Source organism: Phasianus colchicus, chromosome 19 (assembly GCF_987193195.1).
Source record: "Phasianus colchicus chromosome 19, bPhaCol1.hap1.1, whole genome shotgun sequence".
Lineage (NCBI taxonomy): Eukaryota > Metazoa > Chordata > Aves > Galliformes > Phasianidae > Phasianus > Phasianus colchicus.
The window spans coordinates 4,979,217-5,006,535 of NC_143454.1; the positions used below are offsets into that span (position 1 = coordinate 4,979,217).

Genomic DNA, 27,319 nt, shown 5'->3' on the forward strand with positions numbered 1-27,319 from the left:
AAATGTAACAGAATATTGGTGGGTAAAGTTCAGCCTCTGCTGCCGTCCCTCCAACATCCGCCTCTGACATCGTGAGCCAACGCAATTAAATAGGAGGCATTACTTTCGGATATCATTCCAGCACTGTGTAATGAGCTTGCTCCTATTTGTGAATGTTAAAAAGAGATAATAAGTACTTCAAAGTTTGTACTTGCAGCAGAAAGATCCCTATCACATTCCTTCTTTCAGTGCCCAAATACTGTCTGCTGAGCCAAAAGACATCGCATCAGGCAGAGCTCCTTTCTGCCTCCCCTTCCCCACTTCTGCCCACTTCAGTTACGTCAGACACTGAAAGATTTCATGCGATTCTGGAAGAATGCCCAGTTTTTAACTTTTCCCACATGTGGGAGGCATTTAACTTCAGTTCAGATTGGACAGAGGGTCAAAAGCACCAACGGACAGTGAGCACTGAGCTGGTGGACATTTCACACCTGAATAAAACCAGAGATCAGAGGAAACAAAGACAGCTCAGCGCTGTGTCCCAGGGTTGTCCATTTGATCTTCTTCCCAGTGTTCCCATTCCTCAGAGAACTCTCCTGTTTCCTCCTTCTTTTCTCTTCACAACACAAAGAATGTTTGGACTGCTAATGATAGTTCATTGTGGTAGAGAGCATCACTTACAATGTCAACTCACTCTCTGTAATACCATGACAAACTAATGTGCTGTAGCAGTAGTAGTGTCACCATCAATTTCTAATAAATCCACAATCACAGAAACACCAAGGTTGGAAAAGACCTACAAGATCATCCAGTCCAACCATCACAAAACCAACAAACCACAAACAGCAAACCCACTTTGACACCGAGCAGTTTAATCAATTAAATCACATCTTGTAAACTCAAAACTGACCTGTACGCATCCCTTAATTTCCAGCTCAAGTTTTGGTGTTTTCTGCCCAGAACTGAAAGTTACTTGTCCTACAATTCCTTGCACTGCTTTTGCATATTTCTGCATTTGGATCATGATGACCTGTGGAGGTTATCATCCCCTTTAGTTTCTTACTTTGCTAACAAGGACATTACATTGGCTACTCACTTAGGACTACAAGGAATATCTACCACCTGCTGGTCTGTAGCCACTGTAGACACCTGTGGCTTATAGCCATTGGTTTTGATGACAGTGATCAGCCCTTGAGAAGGATACACTAAATTCATACCAGAAACTAAATCTGAAAAAGTGCATGATTGGTAAATCAGAGCATAGTTTTAAAGCCCAGTATCCCAATCTGCCACAGTTCAAAACAAACACTTTTTCGCTGTTGAGAAGCTGAGATTTCTGACTTTCTAGTGATATAAATTATACCCTTCTAAGCTCAGAGCTTTTCAAGACGCCAGACCTCAAAAGGGTCAGTGGCCCCTGAGCTGAGCAGTGCTGTGATGGAATGTCACCAAGGTTGAATATATTATCACTGACTTCAAACCACAGTAATTTTTGCTGCTCTGAATTTCTGCTGTTTCACTGTACGCCACAGGATCAGGACAGATAAATGTGTGCTTAATAATGAAGTAGAAACCATTTTCTGCTATACTACATTGCAAATCCACATCTAACCCAGACTGATGATTGGGTTCAGTAATGGAAACAGCCTACAGAACGAACGCTGCTGCTCCCTTACAGATCTGCCAGTGTGAGACATCCATTTACACCAACAACAGCATGCAATCCAGTACACTGCACTGCTGCTCAGCACCACTCAAACCCCTTAATACACCCTACAAAGCTAAAGGAACGGACTGACTGTTTTGTTGCACTAGGAAAAAGGCAGATGACTGCACGAAGAGGTCTGTTATTTCAGTGGTTTTACCAGAATGATGAAAGGATTGGAGCTCTGGCTCCAAAACGACCTCACTGCTTCAAATGCACATTTGCTCCTCTGCTTTGCTCTTGGGAATGGAAGGATGAAAAGCTCTCAAGAAGCACACACCTTCCCACCTCATCTCATCATCTTATCAAAAAGGGAAACAATGCCCAAGAAGACACTTTGACAGCCTCTCTACAGCAAGTCAGAACATCTTCACTTGTCAATAGTCTTTGGCTTTTTATAGATATTCTTACCAAATAAAAAGCATTAATATTAAAAATATGCTATCCCCACCTGAACATTGAACACCTACAGAAATACTGCTCTGGCAGCACAATGGTTTCATTTCTATTAACAGAAACCTCCAGCTAACAGTTACTTGTAGCTCTGTGGAGCACTTTTTAGTGTGAGTTTAGGGATGCTTCAGTTAAGACTCAACATCATTAAGCACCATTATTCCACTGGGAGGACTGGATCTGGCTTGTTTTCTCTTATCATGTATCTATTTCCACAATGCACCTGGATGAGACTTCTGCAACAGCATATCAGCTTCCCTTCCAAAGGAGAGAGGGCACTCTGATCTGCAGACTGCATGCTTTTCAGCAGATTGCAGGGCTCTTCGATAGCCTTGAAAACATTAATGGTAGTTACAAGATTAAGGACTGGAACTCAGAAAGAGTTTTCCCTGGGCTGCAAGAAACCAGAGGGTAAAAGTAATAAGCAAAAAGCAAAGGGGGAAAATGAATAGCAATTTGCTGAGGATGGTGATATGATAGGGTTGGCGATGGGGAGGCAAGCACAACACGTGTTGTTGCCCTGCACAGCATCTCTCCTCGCTCTGCCCCTTCAGCTGCCCATCCCCTGCTCAGTTCAGGCAAGCATCCTTTCCCCAGCACAGAGCAGTGCAGCAGCTGCAATGGGGACTCACTGGAACTCCCTGATAACTCTTCAAGTGCATTCAAAACTCAAGGGAATGGAAAGGAAAACCAGGGAAGGTCAGCTGCAGGCAGGCTGTGCCCCTTACTTTAGCTAAACGTTTCATTTGCTCCTAAGCTTCTATTAGCAGTAGGGGGGAAGAGTGCCCTTAACCCTTTTCTGCCACTCTTCCTAGAATTCAATGCATGATCACAGCCCCCCACTGCCCATCTCATTCACTGCCTGCGGCACCTGTAAGGCTTCACAGCTCTAAAAGGCAACGCAGAGCCTGGCCATAATTACAAACCAAAGACACTGTAACACCATCCATGAAGCGTGTAAAATGAATTCCCATTATTTAACTTCTTTTTTTTTTTTTGTTTAATTTTTAAAAGAACTATGTAAAACACACACACACACCAGCCTGATGGGAAGGTTTTTGCCCTGTCTATACAACAGCACACAACTCACTGATTTCTGTTCTTTTACATAAAGGACAATTTGATAAACACCTCACTCTGCTTTTTAACTTCACGTTTCCAACGTGCGACGGAACACATCACAACCATCTGAACACTCCATCCACGTGTGTGACATGAGACAGTTTAGAGCAACTGCCAAAAACTCCCCCAAGTAGCCAGAGAGCAAATGAGTTAGAGGAAATTCTGCAAAGGTGATTGAACACAAAGTTTTGAGTAAGTGTCCTTAAGTCTCAGACGGAGCTAGCTGCAATGACTTTCTCCCGGTCAGCCTCTCTATTTTATGCCAAATTGAGCCTAAGTGCAGACACAGTCATGCAGAAAAGCTCAGTGCACAAGGCAGCAAGTAGCTGCTGAGGCACACCGTAAAGTAAGTGTCTTCATTTTTCCACAATGATGGAGAATTTCGCCCTCCTGCTGCCCAGAACCCACCCGTGTCAGCACTTGGAAACAGGCTGAATCCTCTTTTGTTTGTGCAGACTCAGACAGTGGTGGGCTTTAAAAGAAACTGGAGCCAAGTGGAGGCAGGGAGGAAGGTGACAAAGGCTTCAGTGCAAATAGGCGTGCAGAGTGCAAACAAAAAAGGGCCTGATTCTGTCTCAGGTTGTACAGCAGAGCAGAGGAAGAGTCACCTGTGAGGTCTGAGAATCACAAGTGGATTTTGTCTGGTGCACAGTGTGAGAATGGTGGACACGTTTACCTTGATGAGCCAAAAGAAAACTCCAGACCCAACTTTCTGCCCAACCTGTCAACTTCCAGCACTCAACCAACCCATCTTCCATTCATTCATCGGATCAGATCAATGCCATTGAAACCTTTCCTACGTTGTAATGCCATCAGGGAGCACAGACGAACGAAAGAAGAAACACTCCCCAAAACCCATGCCTGCTCCAACTGAACAAAGTCACAGCTGCCACGGTCGCAATGGAACGCTACTGCAGACTTGAGTGGGAAAAGAGCCCCTGATATTTTAACTGAGGAAGGAAGCAGGCTTACCGTGTGAGCTGACAGATCACGTCCCGCTGCGAGCAGCCTCCACCAAGCAGAGGTATTGCAGCCAGCTATCAGCTCCCGACTTCCTCACCGTCCTGTCAAAACTCAGACAAGTTGTGCCGTCTCATTTGGTTGCGCGTGTGCGAAAGGAGCGTTTGACAGAGCGGCACACTGGTCGGATCAGCCAGATTCTGCCGGGTTTATATAGCTGAGCTGCAAATCCTGATCCTTGGCTCATTCCACTGTAATAGGATGCCTGGAGGCATTTTTTTTTTTTTTTTTCAGTTTTGCTTTAAAGGAACAGCCCCCTCTCTTTGGCTTAGCTTCTGAAGAAACACGCACGCTCTTACAGACACACTGTCATACACACACACACACAAAGAATTTGCATGCAGTTTATGGCTAAAGAAGGAAACCCCTGAACCATTCAAACAAACAACAAAAAAAAAAAGTCAGCTCAGGGCAAATGACTCAGAAAGAGGAATATTTTCCTTACGGCATCAGCAGAGCGCATTATCAGGAATTTCAAACCCCGTATCCCCATTATTTTAACACTGCGAAACAGTAGCAAATTGAAATCAGGGGGATCACAAGCACGGGGTTTCCATTCCAGAAAGTCCCTCCAAGTGTGCTGGGGCTGATGGGCAGCAAGTGAGGCTGGCACCGCTCCGTGGGGATGAGCAGAACAGCTCGGCTGTACACAACACAAGCTGCCGATCTGGCACACATCGCTCTTTCCAGGTTTGTGATCTCTGCATCCCAGCTTCTGCTCTACCTCAGCTGGGGGGGCAGCGGGGCTGAGCAGCATCCTGGGCTGATTCTCTTAAAAAGAGAGAAAAGCCTACAGAAGCACACGGGAGAGCTTCCCTTTTTTTTAAAGAGAGGCTCTGCAGTTGGGTGTTGGAAAGATCCTCCAAGCACTCCACGAGTCCCTTAATCATCCTGGAGCTGTGGGTAATGCACAGTGCTGTTCAAAGTATCTCCTGGTTGCCCCCAAATCTCAGCCTCATGGCAAGGAGTTGTGATCACAGTTAAAGAATTACCATCAGCACTCAGCTCCCTTCTATCTGGCACTACTTTTTTTTTCTTTTGGGGTGGGGGGGAAGTTAGAGAGAGAGGAGCTGCAGGGCGAAATACAGAGTTAAGTTCTGTCATGTCTATGTTCTAGGAGAAGGGATAAAATTGCTTCACCATTTCCAAAGCAGGACTGATCCAAACCCCTTTAAACTTTATCCACCTATCTCAGGAGGCCGTGAGACTGCCCAGTAAGAAAGCAGTGGGGTCCTACTCAGCAACAAGGATGCTCACAAGAATTAAGAGGGACTGTCCAGGCCCTTCTGAGCATTCTCCCTTTCTGAGCATGTATCCTCCCAGATGGCCTTCCCCAGCCTCCATGGACTTGCATCACTTTTAGGATTTTTTCCTTTTCCTGCTTCACAGGCACAGCACTATCAGGAAAACTTGGCCCATCCTGCACCTTCAGGAAAGGATGGGGAATTCCTGGCCTTGAAATTCTGAATTGCCATTTTAGAATCATTATTATTATTATCATTACAGAAAACAGAGTTCTTTTGGTAACACGAGTCAGATTTTCTTTGCTGGGGATTTCCTATTTACCAGTGATCCCTGTGTTTATTTTCTGATGTGTAACAATAACACTGAGCTCAATCCCTTCTTCAACGCACAGCACAATTCTCAGTCATTTCTAAACAGATGCTGACAAAAAAAGCAAGCAAAACTTGGTGACGTTTTTACAAACGATTTTTACAACAAACTGATCCCATTTCTCCGAGCAACTACAGAAGTATTCAAGAAATGCTGAGATCAAATGCTTCAGTACGATCAGGGATGCATCTCTGTCAGCCATTTATGAGCGCTCATTTTCAATTTTTGCTTTAATTTTCTGGCATGCTGTGTCTCATAGCAGCCATGCCGTAAGAACAGAAATGACATCCTACTGGAAAGAGTGTCAGAACTGCTGACTGCTCCCCAGAACAGGCATGGGATTCTCTCTGCTGACTTAGAATCATAGAATCATTAAGGCTGGAAAAGAGCTCTAAGATCAACACGTCCAACCCCAGCCCATCCCACCATGCCCACTGGCCATGGTGTCCCGCAGTGCCACATCTCCATGGTTCTGGATCACCTCTGAGGGCCCTCTTAACACTACCCCTCTTAAAAGCAGAACTTGTTCTAGACATTTCCACTGATTCCAAAGGCGATAAGGTATATGATATGATATGATATGATATGATATGATATGATATGATATGATATGATATGATATGCAGCCCCCAGTAAATACTCAGTGTTTGTCTACTGTTCTCCCCAGAATATTCTCAAGGTGATCCTGGTGCCAACCCACCTTAGTTCTCCCCCAGTTAAACAGTCCTATGAAATTCAAGTGAAATTTGTACTCAAGGGTAAAAATCCAATGTGAGATTTTCCCAATAAAATCTGATGGGGACTGAGAAGCAGACAGTTCCCATACAGTGCACCGTTTGCTGTCTCTTTCTTAAGAAGTCCTTTCAGATCTATTTGAGAAATACTTTATTCCTCTGTCCGCATCCACAAGCCTAAGCAAGACAGAAAGCTTGTGAGGAAACAACGGGAAGCAACCTGTGGGATTTGTTTTTGTAGTGTTTGCTAACACCAGGTCTTCTGCCAACAGCTATTGAATCAAAATATACACCAAATTTTTCTCCTATCTTTCTCCACCCACTTACCTGACTTCAAACAACTTGCCGTGATGCGATGAATGAGAGTCAGGTAAGAGTCCAGGCCTGTCCTGGTTTTATCTTTTCTGGCTCACCCACCTTTAAATACACTCTGTGGAAAATACTGAGTGAAACATTGAGTCAGAAGCAAATGATAACATGAAAGAACAGGGAAAACGTATTTTAATCAGAAAGATAGCTTTAGGTTGTGATGTCAAACATGAAGGATTACAACTGAATCATTTGCCCTGTGCTGTTCTCTTTCACTAGATAACTGTCAATATCAGTTGATTTCTATTTTAATGAAAAGAAGGAGAAAGTAAACGAGCATTAAATTTTGTATGTGCAGCTGAGTTTATTGTCTTTCACACACAAGCTCACACTGGAGATGCACTTCACACATGTAAGGATAATTGTAACAGACAAATCTAGGAACAGCTGGACATAGCGTGAAATCAAGGACAGCATGAAAGTACAAAAGAAATCCCAACTCATTATTCTGGAAAATAGTGGATTTCACACTACGTACTCATCATTACCTTGGGACAACATTGTTGCAACACAGGTAATTAGCCATAGTTCAGCTTGAAAACTTGGAACAGGAATAATTTATTTTGTATCGGCATATCAGGCAGTGTGAAAGCTGCCCTGAAGGCACAGAGATGAGCACATCCTGAGATGCATCTTGCCACGCACGTAGCGAAGCTGATTTCAATAATGTGCAGATGGGAATGCACTGAGCCACTGGAATATAACTTACGAAACAAATGGCCAGATGATCATGGCTTGGGGCAGGGAAACATTCTCGATTTGGACAATTTCGGAAGCCAGTGCCTGTAGCTGGAAGGAAGCAAATTTCTTGCAGAAAAATGATGTGAGAGCAGCACCAGGCTCAACAGCAGAGCACAAGAGCACGGCAGAGACAGCCACACCAGGTTCAGAAAGGGCAGCCTGAGAAACGGAACCCACCAACTACAGTTTATCTCATGCAACGTTAAGAGAAAGATAAAAGAGCAGCTTTAAAGAGAGATGTCGTATCACAGGGTCAATCCTCTACATTTGCTGTTTGGAATCACTCATTGCTAATGTACAAGAAGATAGCTTAACTTCCTTTTCAGATAGCATCTGAATAGCTAAACTCTTGCTTTAAATATCTGATATTCACAACAATTCATGTTGCCTGTATACTAATATCCTCCTTCCTGAACTAATGGCTCTCAAATATAATACGGGGTTTTCAAAAACACTGCAAACTCTTGACTATTTGTTCAGTGCATACGTTTAAATGAGAATATTATTTTGTACAGTTATTCATAGACCATCCTTTCCCAGTGTAAATAGCAGTATGACTACATTTAATTCAACAGTGTTGACAGCAACATTGCTTTGAGGCTAGATTGATTCTGATAATTGCAACCCATGTTGAATGGCATTGTTTTGATATTAGAAAATGCAAAAGTTTATCCCTACTCCAAGGGAAATCTGACCTAAGCAGATGAACACAGAATCTGAGGGTGCAGGTTGGCAACTGATGCTCAGATTATCAGTACTGAGAGCTCTAGTAAAGTTCGGCTCCATAATGCCCAGTAAGATATTAAATATCCTACCAGTTACAGAACATACTGCCATGCTCTGGAAGATGCCCTTGGTCATGTCCTCACACCTCCTTCCCTGGCCTATGAAAGAGGCATTCTTTGCAAGTAGGCAGCGACACACTCATAATGTACACTAGACAAGAGTTTATTGTTAGTGGTATCCAAAATACTTATAAATAAAATCTAGACAGCCCTATGAAAACATCAGTCAAGAAGAATCAAAGCTTCACTGCAAGAAATAAGGACTAAATTGAGAAGAAAAACTATACCAGCGTTTAAGTATTCTCCATCCAGATTGATGGTGCCAGGCTCTGTGGCAAAGTAGCTTCTAATCTTCAAAAGTATCTTTGGCATAAATTAAACTTACAGTAGAATTTATTAGAAGTTTGTGAGGCAAAATAAGGTTGTTGCTGTGTATCGAGGTAGGAAGAGAGAGAAGAATATCCCAATGTGCTGAGGACCAAGAGAGAAAACAAAGGTTATTATTTGAGATAGCATAAAGATTTTATCAGCATGTCAGCACTACTTAGCAGTAAAGCCATAGATGGCACAGGGAAAACACCTCATCTACTTGCCAGAAAGGGTTTTATACCTTGTGATGCCAATTTGCATTTCTAAGTGCTTGAGTTCATTAGAAAAACTTGACTGCGTGCTTCTATCCATCACAATAAACGTAAATACCCTTCACTATAATTATGTGTTCAAGCTTATTGATGCCAAAATTACAGGTAATGACGTTAAACACACCCCTAAGGATTCTGCAGGAACCATTTTCACGCTGAAGCTTAAGCAGCAACAACAACAAAGCAAAATCTGTAGTGCTTATCCATTCTAGCTAAAAAGCGTTCAGCTGTAACAATAGCTGCTATCAGGACATGTCCTCAAGTGATGAGATTCCTAATGTCAATAAAAGCCTGAAAGGCAGTCAGTTACAGAGCACAGATTTGAGCATGCTTACCCTTACTGTAAACAGCATTTTCCTTATATCCAACCAAAATCTCCCCTGTTAGTCTGAAACCATGTCCCATTGTCCTGTCACAACAGACCCCACTAAAGGGTCTGTCCCCCTCTCTTACCACCGTCCTTAGATATAATTCTGATCAGCTTGAGCCATGCTGTACTGTAACTAAAAGACGCTGGAAAAATGATTTCATGAGTTTAAGAGAAATACTGAATCCCAACCGCTCATTTCTTAAAAAAAAAAAAAAAAAAAAAAAAAAAATTATCAAAGCACTTCCAAAGAAAAAGAATGAGATGGGACCTTAAATGTCATACAGACTTTCCCAAGGGTACAACAAACTATACCAAAACCAACACAGTTTAGTAAAATTAGCTTGACAATAAATATAGAGCTTCCTGAGGGGAAAATTACAGGAGCAACAAAACTCACTGGCTTTCAAGGTAACCATGCTCAGCCTTTAAAGCAGAAAAGTGTCATCACAGCTGCCTTAATGCTAAAAGCAAAACCCAAATGCAAAGGAAGATAGTGCAGAAGGACCTTCAATCACACACCCTTTTGAAATTAAGAAAAAAGCTGCAGTTTAATCCCTTTTATAAACACCTGCATCATTGCTGCCATTCCTGTAAGGTAAGCAAGCATATAGACAAATTATTGTCCTGGTTGTAGGCAACTTGCATTTCTGGTATTCACAGCATATCCTAAAATTGTTCAAAAATGGTTAATTATGGTTACAAATAAGCAAATAGGGACATTTAACCTCTCTGTCTTGCTTTTGAGTCTGAGCAGCAGATCATTATGAAGTCAAGTATCTGACTGACGCAGAGCCCATCACTTGCTTTGTAACTCTCAGTCTTTGCAGGCAGCCGAAGAGGTGAAAGGTTCACTGAAGGAGTAGGAATGTGAGCCAAACAACAGAGCTGTTCCAACTGCAAAGTTTTCGTACAGAGCAACCAAATCCTTGATGTGCAAGCTGGAAGTAACGTGCTCACTTTCAAAGAAGACCTCTGGATGTTGAACCACAGATTCAAGAGCAAAATCCTTGGGGGGGCAGAAGGGGTCTGACAGGTAAGGTAGGCACTGCCCGTTTTTTTTCCCTGTGATCTATGAACAAAGAGAAGTGATGGGAAAAGGGAGTGATGCCAGCTCAGATCCCATCTGTGTGGTGGTGAGGAGGAAGACAAGCTCCCTCTGCTCTCTCCTTGCATTTCACAACGCTGCACAGTGTCTTTACGTGGGGCAGGGAGTGGTGAGGTCACATCACAAACACAGACCTGAGGAGCAGAGGGAGGCCCCTTCTTGCCTTGCCTTTCCCCCAGCGTTTCCGGTAGGACCCCATACACCTCTCCTCATATCCTGCAGTTGGCTGCTTCTGGGACCAAAGGGAAACCTCAAAGCAGATGGGATTTAGCTTACTTACGTTTTCTGTAGCTAACTCAAATTTCATTAAAGACAGCTGTAATCCCAGACTTCTTCAAATGGGTTAGCTCAGTTCTTACGTAGCTTCTATATCTTTAGAAATCCAGGTTTTAGCTTTAATTTGAACCAAAAAGGAAAGATGGAGTGACTGTCAGGAAAATCGAAGACCCAAACTCAACAAAATATTGCAAGCTTGCAATTGAGCTCGGAACATTATTACTTTCCAGTTTCCCAGTTTATGGTCAGATTTAAGATCATTGCCCTTTCAGAGCTAACAAACAAGAAGTAACTTCTACAACAGAATAACCAACATCATTCCATATTGAAATAAAATTGCTTGCAACCCACTTATATGGCAGAGCAACAATAGAAATCACTGGTTTTATTCTGAGTACAATTCTGTCATCCAGATGCTTTTGGAGTGAAAAATTGTAGGACACTGTTGTGCAAATATTCTTCCAAAATAAAGTTGATTCAATACACAAGTTTAATTCACAAAAGAATAGACATTTCTTTTCCTGCACTGGCAGTATCAGTCATTTAATAATACCGATGTATTCAGAACAATCAAGACACAAGTCTTGTTGCTGCACATGGGGGTAAGTTCAATTATTTGGTTATGCCAAATGAATGGCAGTTGCTGTCTATGATAAGGAACGCACAGAAGCACACAGCCAAGGTGAAGATCTAACCAAGAAAAGAGTTCCTGCTGTAGATCTCTGTTTTCATCTATTATCTCCAGAACAGCCCTGATTTTGCTAGAGTACATTCAGGTTTCTCTCATCTAAAATAAGTTTAAGGGCAAATATTTATATTATGAGAGTGTTTTCTTAATGTTATTAGTTTCAATCACATTTATTCTGGCAAAGGCAGTGACTCCCACAAGGCTGACTTCTAAAATTGATGCCTGCAGAACAGAGAGAGGATGGATGCAGGACCTAAGCAGCTATCAAATTCCAAATATTTTATTTCCTTTTAAAAGCTTTTTACAGACACTATTATGCAACGAGGATTACAAGTACTCATGTAGCAGCCAGTGCTTTGGTATCCCAAAATGATCATGTCCAAGATTGCTCGTTACAGTTAGGAAGTGATTCCATTTTACAAAGCCAACAAGTTACTCCGTGTCACGAATTCCAGTCCATTATAGCTGCATTCAGCCCACATCCTCCCTCTGTAGTTTTCCACCACCTGAACACATTAACAGCCACACTGAGAAGTTTCTGTGTCTCACTACCTGTTGGTACACGATCGAAAAGAAGTGTGGTGAGAAACCCAGAGTTCAATACATCAAGCATCTTGGATTTCCACTTGGCCTTTGGCCAAAGTGCAGAAGCACTTCTGGACTTTACACATATTTCTCTGATGGTATCATGACTCCCCTTTTTCCTTTTCTTTTTTTTTTTTTTTTCCCTTTCCCCCCCCCCCCCTCCCTCCTTCCCTTCTGTCTGCGTTACCGATGTCTGTTCTCAATTTGCTGTGTAATGAAGTGACACAGGGTTTAGGAACGTCCCCTGGAACAAACCACCAAGGCCTCTCTGCCTCCTGTGACGGGCAGACTCGTGGCTCTGACTTCACAGCACCCGGGACTAACAAGCACAGAGCTACTGCAGCAGCCCTGGCAAGAATGAAGAAAGCAACCAGACTCCATGTGTCCACCCAGCACTGGGGGGGGGGGGGGGGAAGTGAGTGAGGACAGATTTTCCATTCTATAGCCAGAGGCCCATCTTACGGGAAATTTCAGTCAGTAAAAGCAAAATGTTACTGGAATGTTGCCTTCCTTCAGCTCGCATGGAATTTTTTATTATTATTAAATTTGGAGAAACAGGTGTGAAAAATTCATCCCTTTCCCCATGGGGCTTGTTCACAGACTGCAGCTTGCGTGGACTCTGGGAGATGCAGAAGGGCTTCTGTCTGGCAGCACTACCTGCAGACAAATACCTGTTTCCAATTAGCTGTGGCTGTTCCCCCCCCTGCCCACCCCAAGGCAAGCCAGAAAGAAAGCATTTGGCAGTAACAACGGTATTGTCTGCTGAAACCAGCTGCCAAATAACTTCCTTTGCATTCAGAGTATCCCATGACGTAGCTGCAGAAGTGAGCTGGGGCATCTCGCTGCTCTGTGAGCAGCCACAATAAAATAAATTGCTCACCGTAGGTAGAGGATGCTCAGCCACACTGAGAGACTGCCAAGATGTGGCAGAGACCCTTCTAAGATTGCTCTCCCTTTGGCTCAGGTAGCACAGAGGCTTCAGAACGCACCTACCCTGCTTATGCCATCTGCCCACCCACCCTCCCAGACCTCAGGTTCTCAGGATAGAGTTGCAGAGTACAAACCCTTGATGCACTGATTCTCCTCCTGGAGCAGAGCCTCTGTGCTCATAACATAAATGCAACATAATCCATGTCAGCACTCACACACCAGTGGCTCGATAGGCACTGGTAACCAGTCAAGAGTGTGGGCTGGTATAAGCAAGCATACAGCCCCTGTAATGGAGGTGTCACAGACATACGCTCAGTAAAGTTCATTAAGAAGCTCACGAGTACTGCTGGGTACATCAAATGCTCAGGCAACCAGACAGTGACAGCAAGAAAAATGGGGAGAAATACCCTGCTTTTATTCTGTGGGGCCCTCTGTTATGAACTGAATATATGTAAAGACACATTACAATTCAGGAAGGAGAGAACAGTGGATTTTACTGCTTTCAGTGGCTGCTTCAGACAGCAGAGCCAGTTTTAGAGATTTGGGAGGTCATAGATCCAGAAAAAAAAAAAAAAATTGCAGAGAATAGAAAGCAATTTACATCTCTGGGCTAATCGACACTTGGGGAAGTTTTTCAAGACAATCTTGGAAGTGATCCTTAGCACCAGCACCTGTTCCAACAGTGGTAAAGATGAAGCAGTTAACCCTCATTAAAATAGGAAAATACCTTTTTAACAGCTACTGGCAGACAAGAGCAAGCAGTTCAGTAACAAGGGCAAAGAACATACAAAATGTTCCTATTTTTTTCACTTAGCCCATGCTCTTTCCAGAAGCCGACTGCAAAGCACACTGTTGGTATAAGATCTACACTGAAGGGAACAACAGACTGCAGACACTTTGCAGATTTTTTCTTTGCTAAAAGTAGACCAAGGTTACACCTACATATTTTTCCCTGAGAGACTTACTCCTCCCCTTGCCCTTTGTTTCTAACCCTTATACTTGCATTTTGCCTGGGTGCAATGCATTCGCTTAAGAGAGAATGTATGAGATGTGCTCAGAAGAGGAGACCCGTCTTCTAGAAAACAGTGTTGGAAAAACAAGGAGATAATTACAATAGTATTCATTCAAACAAGTGGATTCTGGATGCTGACAGACAGGGCTCACTGGGGAGCATTAAGCAGAGTGCTTGTTCCATAATCAGCCTTTTCAGAGAGAAGTTATGGAAAGGCTGGGCTGCTGTTTCCACCTGCCAACTCTCATTTTCCTACACAGTCTGATGGAATTGCTCATGTATCACATTTCTTATTCTATTTTTTTAACCATTAAATTAAATCTTTCACCCCACTAAAGAAGAATCTGATGAAAGGCAACTCTATTTCAGAGAGCTGATATATTCACAGTGCCATGGGACTGCCTGACCTCCAGGCTACTGTGGATTTAATGTGGGATGTGAATGTGCAAGCCTTCAAAAACACTGGAGTGGTTTAACTGTGGAGAAAGGGGCTGAGAAGAAGGATTGCACCCAAGAGCAAATCCTGATCCTAAAGGGTGTAAATCCAAAAGAGCTTCCTAGAAACAAATGACATTACTCCAAACTTTAGCTGATGCAAGTGAACTCACCTCCTAAATGATGGAATGAAAGACTGGAGGAGGGGAAGTGGTGAATGCTTCAAAGCCAACTGTAATAGACTATATTCCATCTGGAAGAAGAAAGCTTCTAAAAGTGGCTGAATTTGACACCAGAAATGCATAGGTGCAGCATCCTATACGTTATCAAGAGCCATTTGGATGTGGTGCTTGGAGATATGATTTAGCAGAGGGTTGTTAGAGTTAGGGTGCTGTGGTTAGGCTGCGGTTGGACTTGATGATCCTTGAGGTCCCTTCTAACCTGAGTAATTCTATGATTCTATGAATACATCAATAGAATTTTTTTCCTTGAGAACATGAATAGTGGTCACTGAAAGGGTGGCTTAGGGAGCCTCGTGACACAGGGACTGCAGATCTCCAATTCCTTCACACGTTAATAGGTGTATTTGGGCAAAACGTCAACAACGTGGATGCTTCTACAAAGCTTCCACCAAAAGCCCTCATAGAAATTCAGCTTGGAAATGAGGATGACCACAGCACGAGACCTCAGAAGAGCTCTGAGACCTGTGGGGCATAATCTGAGTGGTTTCCTCTCCCTTCTAAAGTAAAGCAGCATGGGAGAGTTTATAAAAATAACTTTTTAAAATATTCCCATAATTTAATCAGTGGAAGTTCCTGATCACAAACCCACCTCTAAGGTCAGTTGTAACAACTGGGCAAACAGAAGCATTTCCATTCTCCAAGCAAGCAGTTATTAAGGTTAGGAAATGATACGAGCTTTGCTACACAAATCAGAGACCACATACACTGACCACCACCTCAGAAGGACACTTGGCTCTTCCTATGACTTTCCAGTCCTGGATGACCATATCATATCATGACATAACACATCTTTACCAGGCGTAGAGACCAACAGTCAAAAAGGCAATGCTAAAGAGGGAAAGCAGCCTTGGAAATCAGCACAGCCTTTCCTTTAAAATCCTCTCTCTCCTCATACCCACAGCACAAATAGCAGTAGAGGAGCAGGTCCTCAGCACCTCCTGCTCCCCAGCTGGGCACTGCCAGGCCATACAGCTCAGCCTGAACTCAGGATGCCTCCAACTGCTTGTAAAGATGTTTCCTCTTGTTCATCAACTACCTCTGCATCACATACAGCTCTTAGAAACAGCTGCAAGCTCTTGAGTATCTCTGTTAAAAAACATGCAACAGCTTAACTCATGAATGGCTTCAAGCTGTGCCAGGGAAGGTTCAGGCTGGACGTTAGGAAATACTACTTCTCTGAAAGGGTGGTCGGGTGCTGGAATGGGCTGCCCAGAGAAGTGGTGAAGTCACCGACCCGGGAGGTGTTCAAGGAACGTTTGGATGTTGTGTTGAGGGACGTAGTTTAGCGAGAACCATTGGTGATGGGTGAATGGTTGGATTGGATGATCCTGTGGGTCTTTTCCAACCTTAGTGATTCTACGATTCTATTCCATACTTCCACTGATAAACTGCAGTCTGTGCAAAGGGGCTGTTTTTGTCCAACCTTCCTTCTCTTTTCAGAATCGGTGCCTTCCCCCTTCTAGGCAGGTTTTAAAGCCTCTGATATTTTTTGCACTGAAGCTTTTACAGCTGCCTCCTCCTGTGCAAGTTCCATTAGAGGAATGCAGTGTATCCTTCTGCATCCCTTTGGTTCCCACCTTCCAGTTCAGAAACATCATTCACATGTTTAGATCTCCCACATGAGGCTGCACCTTTCTTTCCTGCAACACCTTTTGATATACAAACCTTTTGTGAAGACCTACTTCAGTATTCCCTTGGTAAGTGTGCTTTATACAAAGTCACTTACTATACATGCTGAAGAAAGCTGCTCTGCATTCTCCATCAACGTGAAATCCCTCTTAACTTCAGATATCAATTTTTTGCTAAGTTAGATGTGACCTGCAACATTACTTGCACCTTTGTAATACAGTGACTGCAACAGGAGGAACTGAGGTTAGCTTTCAAAGCCTACTGGAAACTGCAGCTACATAAACTTTATCTTGTATTTCATAGACCTTAGCATTCGTGTCACCCAATCTGGAACTTCCTTGGAAGTTATACTTACTAAGAAAACAATGAGGTCTTTGTTTTGCTATGTAAACATAGAGAATAACAGAGAATTATAGAGAATCATAGAATCACCAAGGTTGGAAAAGACCTCCAAGATCAACTAGTCCAACTGCCCACCTGTCACCAATATCTCCCACTAAACCATGTCCCTGGGTATGACATCTAAATGTTTCAGCTGGCAATGAATGAGGATGGAAAGGACAGGTGGATTCTTTGCAAGTTCACTGCAGCCTTTCACAGCAGCTAAAGAGCCCCAAAGTTATGGCATAAATGATATCCATATGTTCTGTAGCTGCAGCATTTTCCTCAACTTGTAATACAGAAAAACAGAAATAGCACATTGTTCTTCCTCTAATGACACAACACCGAAGTTTCAAATATACATATAAACATTGCTTTGGCTCCCATTCACACCGTCTGCCAACATACACAACAGACTTTGCAGCAGATATATTGAATAATCTTCCATTCAGGTTTGCCTTCAATAGCAACAGGGGATGGAAGAATCCCTTCAGTTGTTCTTATACCTTGAGAGCTCCAAAGTAGGAAAAATCCCGAATGCTTATTGCTCAACGTTGAGTTAAAGAGCAGCAAGAAAAGTGATGTCATCAAAGGCACCAATTCTGTTTCTTGGAGACATCTGGATGAAAAGGCAATGCGGAGGACTGATTTCATTTTGTAAGAATCCCAGCCATAAACAGATTAGCAAATTATTGTGACAGACAGTAAGCGTTTTGTGAGAATGTTTACCACTGAATTCCAAAGCCAGGATCCGGCCAACAGCATCATCTCAACCATCATAACGAATGACCAGAGACTTCCAGGAATCACATGCTGCTGAGGAAGGTGCCGCAAGGCAGGCTGGAAGTGAGGAGATGACTGGGCAAAAGGTGAAGGCATTCTTTCCCAAGTGATGCTGCAGGGATTAAGGTCGGAAGCCACAGGACAGCAAGCCAACAAGCTGAGCACATCTGGCCGTGTGGAGGTGTTAGCCAGAAGTCTGACAAATGGATTCACGCCTACAAAACAGGTCCCTAAGGTGTCAGGCTAGCACTGAAAGTGAAGAAAGATGTTTGACTGGAGCTTTATCTACTTATGATTACTGTGGCACTTCCTCTCTTCTGTAAAGTAATACATATTAGAACAGTACAGGGCAGGATGGAAATACTTGTCTAGATAGCCCCATAAAGGAGAAAGTGTGAGTATTCCATGATACAGATCATCTCGTTCTTTGTGGCACAGAAAACCACAATATAATCCATTCTGAAAAAGAGATTGAGCTAAGTTTGAAAGATGAACCTGAAAAAAAAATCAACAGTGCTTTAGTGCAATTCTTCCCCTTTCCAATATCCTCTTCCTGAAAATCAGGCTGCATTTTGTGTGGTTACAGATAAGACACAAACAAGGACCAAATAATATAGATGATGTCTTATGCAGAATCTGTGATGTAGCCACAAGCCGGATCCCTCCGCACCCAAAAGGATGCTTCAGCCAAACCAAATTCTTCATCACTTTCATATCAGAGATGAAGGGAGATTTTTGTTTGGAATGGATGTCTTCGGTTAAAAAAAAAAAGAAAGAAAGAAAGAAAACCTGCTTCAGTTTCCCAAAAAGAAGAGAAGAAGGGAGAAGAGGGGAGAAGAGGCAAAAAGTGCACCAAAAAAACCCTTGCCTTTCCCAATCTTCCAATAAGTTAAAGAATTATATTTTCTAATGATTCACAGTAACTGTCAGACCCTGAACTTGTAGACATTTACACATTCAACTGACTGCAACCCTCTGGGCAGCCAACATCATGAGATCTGGTTCGTCAGTGTCGTGCTCACTGGGACAGAAGCACAGGGAAGAATGAAGCTGAAGGATGGAAGAGCCAGCACAGAAGGAACTCACTACTGACTGCATGCATCTGCCTTTAAGAACCAAAGAACTTCCTCTAAGAATTCAATACATCAATGCCAATGAAGGAATAATTCCTAGCTTGAAGGCACCTCTAGGTTATAGGCACCTCTAACTCTGCACAGGTATCTACCTACCTGTCTGGAGTTTCAGAAGGGTATCTAAAGAGGAACAGATGCTTATATAAATTTCATGGGCTGCAGATCTGGCCTCATGAGCCTCAGGCACATTTGCCCTTTTCATTCCATCTTATTAATGCTGAGCAACAACACATTCCCCACCAATGATGGCTATGTTCATAAATATTTACAGCATCTGAATGAAATTGTACTTCGTTCCATCCACCCATCCACACTCAAGTGTGTTGGGGCGCCTGAACTGTTCTGCTGCCAAACACAGAGATCCTCACAAACTATAAAGCAATAGGGTTCAACTTTGCACAGAGTTCAGCCAGTTTTCATCAGCTGCAGATCTGGTTTTGCACAGTTTACTTTTAAGCCCTTGTAATACCACCTGTTTCCTTGTTATAGTACTATATATCCATGCTACCTGTTTCATCTTCCCTGGTAGATACAATTTCCCACATTCTCCTTAAGAAGTGCAGAGCACCCCAAGCATTAGATTTGGCTTTTAGACCCAGGGCTCTGTTGGTTTTTTTCCCCCCAGAGTTTATTTACAGACTGAAGCAAACTCAGGAATGAGGAGAAGGTTCCCTTCCAACCCAAATCAATCTACGAAATTGCCTTTTAATGACAGTTTTGGCTTACTGCATTTAACCTCATTGATCCTGAACATAAATGAAATTTCAGCTCATTGGATTTCAGCTTGAAACATGACCTTTAGTTCTAAAGAACACTAAGAGGAGGCCAGTCCTGGAATGCACTGAACTGAGCACCATTTGCTGCTTGTTTGCAGGGAGGAAAGCTTTATCCCAGTATAAACCATTCATTTTTGTGCCTGTTTGTAGTCCCAGCTTTCCCTCCTGCATTATGAAGTCATTCAGATGACAGTAACTCTTTGTTACTCCCTGTAGTGATAAATGCAGTAGATGAAAAGTCCTTCAGAGGAAAGCATGCTATAACTCCAGTTTATAATAAATTTTACACCTTTCAGGTTTGCTTTTGGAGTCTTTGTTGCTTTTCCTCGTTAACTCAAAAGAAAAATTGTTTTAAGAGATATTAAATGTGATCAAAATTCAGAAGCATAAGGACAGCCTTGCAATAAATGCCCCGATTACCCCCACGACAGCAACAAATCATTTAGCAGTCTTCATCCCCAAGTTTTCTCATCAGAAATCCTGTGAGTCCTTTATTTCTTCCAATTTCCAGGGCAGAACTGCCTGACTTTCTGGGCCCTCTGCACAAAACACAATGGTTTAAAGCAGTGCTTGCAGCAAGATAAGCACTGAATAAAAGCAACGCAGCTGAAGACAAAATTTGACAGAGGACGTTCAGCAGTTAACCCCAAAAAGGCTCAAAATAGAATGAAATTCAGTGTCAAAGCATCAACTACGTAAAACCCAACCACAAGCCTGGAATTTAATGACACGTTCACTTACGCTGTGGTCGACAGGATTCTACTGACTGGACGCACAGCTCCAGCACATCCCAGCAAAATAGGTGCTTTTGAATGACTCCTCAATGCCCAGCTGCTGTGAGAAGATTTACAAAGCACGCCCAGGTGGATTGAAATGGGAGGAAGGAGGAGGGAACAAGCTGAATGACCTATGGCAGTATCTCCATCGCTTTCCTATCCCTATTTGGAGGGAATGGGATCTTTCCACATATCTGCATGCTGGTGAGGCTGTAGGGCTGAGGTTTACATCAGCAATCTGTGCTCCTTCCTGCTGCCAAACACGAGCTCTGCCCGGTGGGATGCAGGCTGCTGGAGGACCTGCTGAGTTCGTTATTCGCGCGGTAGTGTTTAAAACCACTGCGAAGAAACCCAGAGGATACAAAACAGAGCGACTCCCTTCCTGCCAAGATGTGTAAACATGAACAAATACGGGCTCCGCATGGAGAGCATCAAAGTCAGGAAGCACTCAGCCCAGTGCAACACCCCATAGCTGCAGGGGGACTGGAAAGAGTGCTTCTAGGCGCATTCTGAGCTCACGGAGGATGAGGGAATCATTGCTTTGATGCCAGTTTGATACGCAGCACTGCACAGAGACAAATGGAACGGACGTGCAATTCTCTCAAGCCCTATGGGTACCCACGCAGTGCTGCTGTCTGAGCTGTGCACTCTCCAGATCTGTTCTTCACGTCTTTCAGCCCTGCTGTGATTTGCGTGGAGATGCAAAGGGTCAGATCTTAATCTCAAAGTGGATAATCAATTTGATGCCTCGTGTAGGGACAGCTTATGTGAGGAAGGCCCTCTGGAAAAGACTGAGCTTGGATTTGTATTTCAAAAGGACAGGACATCCTATAGTCTGAGAATGTTGTGCTTCTATTACATAGTCTGAGTGTTCCAGGGAAGATTTCAGTGATACAGCACAGCTGATTTTGGTGAAGTCATGCTAAGTAACAAGCTGGCTGTATCTCATTAGTTTGTCATTTTTATCTACCCTTACTATTTCAAGAGACCTGCCCAGGGTTTCCTATACCGCACAGGATCTCCAGGCTATCCTGTGATGACACAATTATCTTTAATTGCAAGCCCTCGAGAAAACAGTGTAAGAACATTACACACCATTCTTCAGCAGCCTTCCTCTCCTCCCCTTCGCTCAGGCTGAAAACAGCACAGAGATTCTGCTGTGAGGATCATCAGTAGCAGAGCACAGTTTTGTTTCTGTAACAAAACACATGAATCCACAGTGATTCCCACCAGCCGGGGAACTGCTCCTCTGCAGAGCTCTTTTTAAGGGTTGAGTACCAGTTACTTTCTAAGGGAAAGGAAAAGCTTCTTTCCTTTAATTCTCTCTAGAACGAAGTTACTTTTCATTATTATTATTATTATTTTAAATGATGCTAGGATGCTGCATGCTGCAGGTATATTTGGAAATCAGAACTAAACGCTCTGCAGAAGCCCAGACCCTTCTGATGGAAGACTGAAGCCCCCTGCAAACCCAGAAGTCCTCAGTGGTCAGAGCAATCACTGTGACATTTTTCAAAGCCCGGTTAGAACTGGATCTCCTCCCATTTCATCCCAAAACCAGCAGTTACAGAGGCTTGGGTTTCCTCTTCCACTCGGTCTTCCATGAGTGAAGAAAGCTTTCCTCAGAGCACGGAAATGAAGGCACTTTGTGTGCTTACTGTGCTTCTCTTACTCACTGAGCTGCAAAGAATGATCTGTAAGAGGGCACAAAGCCTGCCTGCCTGACCCCAGCACTTTCTACAGCCACTGCCACATTGCCCCTCCCAGGGACACGCACTGTCACAGAACCGTTGTCACAAAGTCATCACCGAAAATGAATGGGATCCGCATGCGAAAATCACTCTCTTAAATAAAAGAGCTGTAGAGGGAAGGCTTAAATATTCAGTACGACTCTCACTCTCAGAGGATGTAGCTGCAAAAATTCAGCTGTGTTCTGCAGTAAGTTGGTTGTCCTTCACTGCCACTTCATTACCTTGGCCAAGGCTCTAGGGTTAGGTCCACCAACAGGCTCTGATGCTGACAAGCTACTGATTCAAAGTCCCATTTAATTACTGGAAATGACAATACAGAGGTGAAAATTAATTCCAGAGGATTTTCTTCTCTAACTGAATGAGCTTTCTGTGTGAAGACCACTAGGAAAGCAGTATTAGAATAGAAATGGGAATGGGCTTCAAAGATGTTCTTTGGATGAAAGAACCAAATGAAAGTTTTCTTGGCTGATTAATACCACAGAGGACTTTACCAGGTGCTTGCTAGAGAAATGCTCAGAGATTTTAACCCTGACTGGAATGACCAACAGGAGTCACAAAACGTACACCCAGAGATGAACACAAAAAAGATATTCCCAAAAGCCAAAAGAAAGTTACAACACCTCTTCTGTGATACCCCAAATCCTGCCATAAGTAATCATTTTGAACTGCAGGCAAATTCACGTTGTATGCTGAATTCACCCGTATTCAGAAAAACAACACACTCTAATCCAACTTCAAATTCATGGAGGACAAATAAGTACTCAAAGTTCATCAGCTTAAGAGTTTTGCTGAGTCAATGCCTATAGCATGCGACTATGCATCATGTAGTTAAAGGAGGTGTAGAGATGCAAGAGCATCATATCTAATTGTGAACCATTTGAAATTATTGCTGGCAAAGGATAACTGTGCCAAAAATGCATCAATAAGAGGTTTTCATAATGTCTCATTATAATGAAGGTCACCTTCATCTGATGCTAGTAGCTCTCTTACCATCACCTTGTGCCTGTGAACACCTCGTCATCATCTAAAGATGAACATTTGGTTCTTCTCACCCTATTTTTACATGCTAACAGAAATGAAATTATACAAACAAATCTCCTTCCTTGGACAGGAAGGGAATAAAACATTGCCATATAAACTGAAGGCTCCAAATAACATTAACGTGCACATTGAGTTGCCTGCCCTGGAGGGAGAGCAAATGAAATTTATGATTTTATTAAAGCTTTCTTATGCCATCAGTTTGGTATGACCAAGCTGTATTTCAAATAAGAACCAGGACTTGAGTCTGCCTTGTATCTTACCCTTCCCAAATATATACACCCAGCTCACAACTGCGCTGCTTACAAAACAAGTTGTTCTGGAAGCAGTGGAACAGAATGAATTCTTATTGATTCCTGTCCTTTGCCTCTGGAATTTCCCCTTTGCCCTTCCCTGCCACAATACTCCTACCAAACCTAAGATATCGCGTTCGACTCCTATTTAAGACCTGTGCAGCCTGACTGACCAGTCAGTGCGTGTGTATTCACTCACCAGCTGGCTGCAACCAACCGTGGGGGTAACAGCTGAATTTTCATGTCTGTGTATTGTCTGAATTGCCTGTATTTCTATCAGATTTGGTTCTTTTGCTCAGCATGGCTGCTAGATTCACAAACGTGTAGAGCTTTACTAACACTAGGGCTCCTGCTCCTCAAACATCTGACTGGAACCAGGCAGGCTGAGCAGATAAACTGACAAATATTTTAGTTGTATAAGCCCCATTAAAAAAAAAAAAAAAAAAAAAAAAAAGCTAAAAATAAAGTTTATAAAAGACCAAAAAAAAAGGAAAAAAGGAGGAGGTTTGGAATGATTTATCTTCTTGCTGTTTTTCAGCACAGTTGATCTGTTTTAGAGTTAAATCGAGCCCTACTATTTTTAGTCTTTGCCTCATAAAGCTATTTTGAACTGCATGAAACCAGGCTTTGCCTAGAACTTCCACAGGAAGGTGAAGAGCTCAGCAGTGTTGTACAACTACACACAAAACCACCATCACTCTCCTGAACAATGTCTGAACCTTCAGATAAACCTAACAATCAAAGCTGCTTAGCCAGGTCTGCACCCCACCAGCCAACTGTAAGAGAGATCGTGTTCATCATCAAACATACAAGTGCACCTGGGCGAGGTATGAACAGCAGGGAGAGAGAAGGTTTCTCCAGTACTCTCCTTTCTAAATGGGAAGAGCACAGAGAGACAAAGAGAGGAACCCTGCAGAGAGTTTGGAAGTGAGATACCAACCATTCTGAACAAAAGAAGAGTTGGGGCCTCCAGCCTTGAGGGAGGAAGAGTCCACAAGAGCTACTATAAACTAATTGGTTGCCTTCTCTTGTTCTCTACTAATGGTTTAAAGGGCACAAGCAACTGAACTGCACATCTCCTCCACCTGCAATACATGCAGGCAGGTAGCAAGCCAGCAAATTACATCTGTGACAGCACAGTGCTAAACCCAAGCTGTTACATGTTTCTCAGCAGCATCTGGGATGCTAATGCCATTTTAACACATCTGACCAGCTGAGAGCTCATGATATGCAATGTGCAATTGTCTGCTCCTGCCTGTGCAGCCAAAGTAAGGCTTACCTTAATCCACTTTAGAAGCAGATGAGCTGAAACTGCAAGAACACGCACAGATGAATGTTCTTGGGAGGATTTAGTACAAAAAAATAAAAAAAAAAAAAGAAAATAAAATTTAATGGAGTAGTTAATGCCTGCAGACAAATCTTGAGCTAGTTTGTTCACTGTTCTGCCCAGCAGCACATCAGTAACAATCCCCTTTTCTCTACAGCTGTAGGATAGGTCACACTGCAAAACTAAAACTACTTGCAGTAAATCCTTATGAAAGCACCAAGCCCTAGCTACACTAAACTTTGTTTTTTCCCTTTACACAGCAAATTCCACCCCCCTACAGATCCATGACCCAATTCAGTCTCAAAGCATCCAGTAGAAGCACAAAGAAAAGAAAAAAAACCAATGAGCAATCTGGAACGATGACACTATCTCTCACACGAGACTTAAGCCATTTCATCCTCCATGTGTTATTGTTACTCCCGACAGCTCTCTGCGTGTGATCTGTGGCACGCGGCAGTGACACGGGCTGTGATTGTTGCTCATGTTGTAGCAACAATTTAAATTCCTGTTAAGAGAGATCAAGGCAACACGACATTTGCAGAGCGCAGGATTAAGTTGCTTTTGTGCGATGCTCCAGAAGGCTTAGGAGTTCTTGACAACTGTTTGGAAAAGAACTACTTTTTTACTCCTTAGGAACAAATTCTTAAAGAAGAAAGTGTGTTATCTGCTTGTACAAAAACCAGTAGGGCAGAAATTGCTGACATTACAGAATTCACAATGAAGGACAGTAATGGGAAGCAGATGCAAACATTTTACGGTTCAGGAGGACAATCCAGACCAACAAGATGGGCACCATGTGGTTGGAAAGGATGTAGGAACTTCTAAAAATATTTGACTTGACTTCTTGTTTGCTGATGGAGCTGTCAAAATCTCCAATAATTCAATAGTGTTGGCAATGTCTGGCAATGTGGCAATTGCCACATAGTGTTGGCAATGTGATTTCATGGAGACAACTGCTCTGGATGGTAGGGCACCAACTGAATTGCTGCATTCCCTTCTGAGTTTCTAATTCCAAATGTTCTTCAGCTTGTTGCATAGCACATTTAGCTCTTGATTTGGAAGAGAGAGCAGTATCTGGATTAGAAGCTGCTCTCACCATACTTTATCATTCCCTTACCTGCATTTCCCACTCACTGAGAGCTTCTGAGAGGAGTGCGTGTAGTCTCAATGCTCCTTGAGAAAGTAAACAACTTACTGCCTTCACTAAAGACACAAAACACAGAACAACTAAGGCCTAGATTCATTTAAAGGAGATGAAAGTGGATGTTGTCACCATTTGGGCATCGTCAACAGTTTCAAAAGGCCCCTTTGTAGTCCTTGACACTTTTTCCCATAACATTCTCTTGCTATTCAAAGCTCTGTTTCTTCACGTGTCCAGAAGTATAATCATTTTAAATAAGACTAAACAACATTTTTCCCTAAATCTAAATAGGGCCCACCTGAAATACACTCTTTTCCCCATACCTCCTGCAAACCAAATTAACTGGCATCCTCAACATCACAGAACCTCTCCTTCCTCAAGCTGACCTCTGCACAAATGATGCTGGTGACTGTCATTTGTATTCAAAAGCACAGCAGGAAAACACAACAGGTCTCTTTCACAGAGCAGTTCAGTTTGCAGAGGTGGTGAAAGCAGTTTTCCCCTTGTCTCAAAAACAAAAAAAAAGGAAAGGTTTAAAACAACCTCACCTAACTCGTGCACTGAGAAAGGCTGTAACCATGGGCCATGTTATGACTGGGAGGGACAATCCATATGAAGTCAGTTCATAAAGAAGAATTGAGTGGCTGGTGAATAAAGAGAGGGAGGGCAGTAACTGCAGCCCAGCCTTAAAGACCTTTCAGAAGAAAAAAATGTAGGTGTGCATGTTAATGCTCTTTATATCAAGCAGTAATTGAAGTGAATTCACATAGCTAAAAGCAAAAATTCTCTTAAATGGAATACAATTGCATTTGCTGAAGGAGTTTCCCACTCGTGAGGATATCAGCACAGATAATCCGTCTTTACTACAAGTAAAAGTCGCAGTTCAAACCTCTGAGAAGAAATAAGAGTAAGATTACGACAGATTAAACTCCAGTGAAAGACATAAAACTTCACATCTTCCTTGTAGGGTCAGTTTTGCTGATCCAGCTGATGACACTGCTGAGGCTGTAACTATCAGCTTCAATAATGTATCATGGCCATTGCCTCAGTCATGGCCCAATGTCCCCGCAATGCCAATAAGTGAATAGATCATAGAGGAAAATTCAGGTAATGGTCGGTTGTTATAGGAACAAACAGTGCAAAAAAGAAGGGCTGAGAAACAACATCAGGCTGATAGAAAATACGTCTGTCTCAAATTTGTCCAACACATCCTGAATTTTCTACTGGCTTCCTCTTATTTCCTACCTACAACCCTACTTGAAACCAAAAGTTCTTCTAAAGTTGAGTGTAAATCAGGCATACATTATATAAGAATTTATCTATCCCTGCAGCAATGATGTAATAACAATTAGTAAGACTAACCGTCAGCATAATCAGCTCCTTCAAAGACTTGGGGTGAGCAAACAAGATGTTCCACAGTCCTCAGAGGCAAAACAGGTATCCAGGCAGAGAGGAGCACAGCAACTCTTGGTCAGCCTTCCTAAC

General features: G+C 42.8%; 1 protein-coding gene across 4 annotated transcripts in view; it reads right to left on the minus strand.

Annotated features, from left to right (window-relative positions):
* Window positions 1-27,319, minus strand: part of TNC (tenascin C) — a 97,942-nt gene that overhangs the window by 62,380 nt on the left and 8,243 nt on the right. For 2 of the 4 annotated variants that reach the window (XM_090121594.1, XM_090121593.1), the window contains exon 1: window positions 4,232-4,445. The exons of 1 other annotated variant lie outside the window; for it this stretch is intronic. The gene's annotated coding sequence lies outside the window, so the exon portion shown is untranslated. Of the gene's footprint in view, window positions 1-4,231; window positions 4,448-27,319 lie in introns of those variants that run through there. One more of the 4 variants, XM_090121590.1, reaches the window with a different exon arrangement.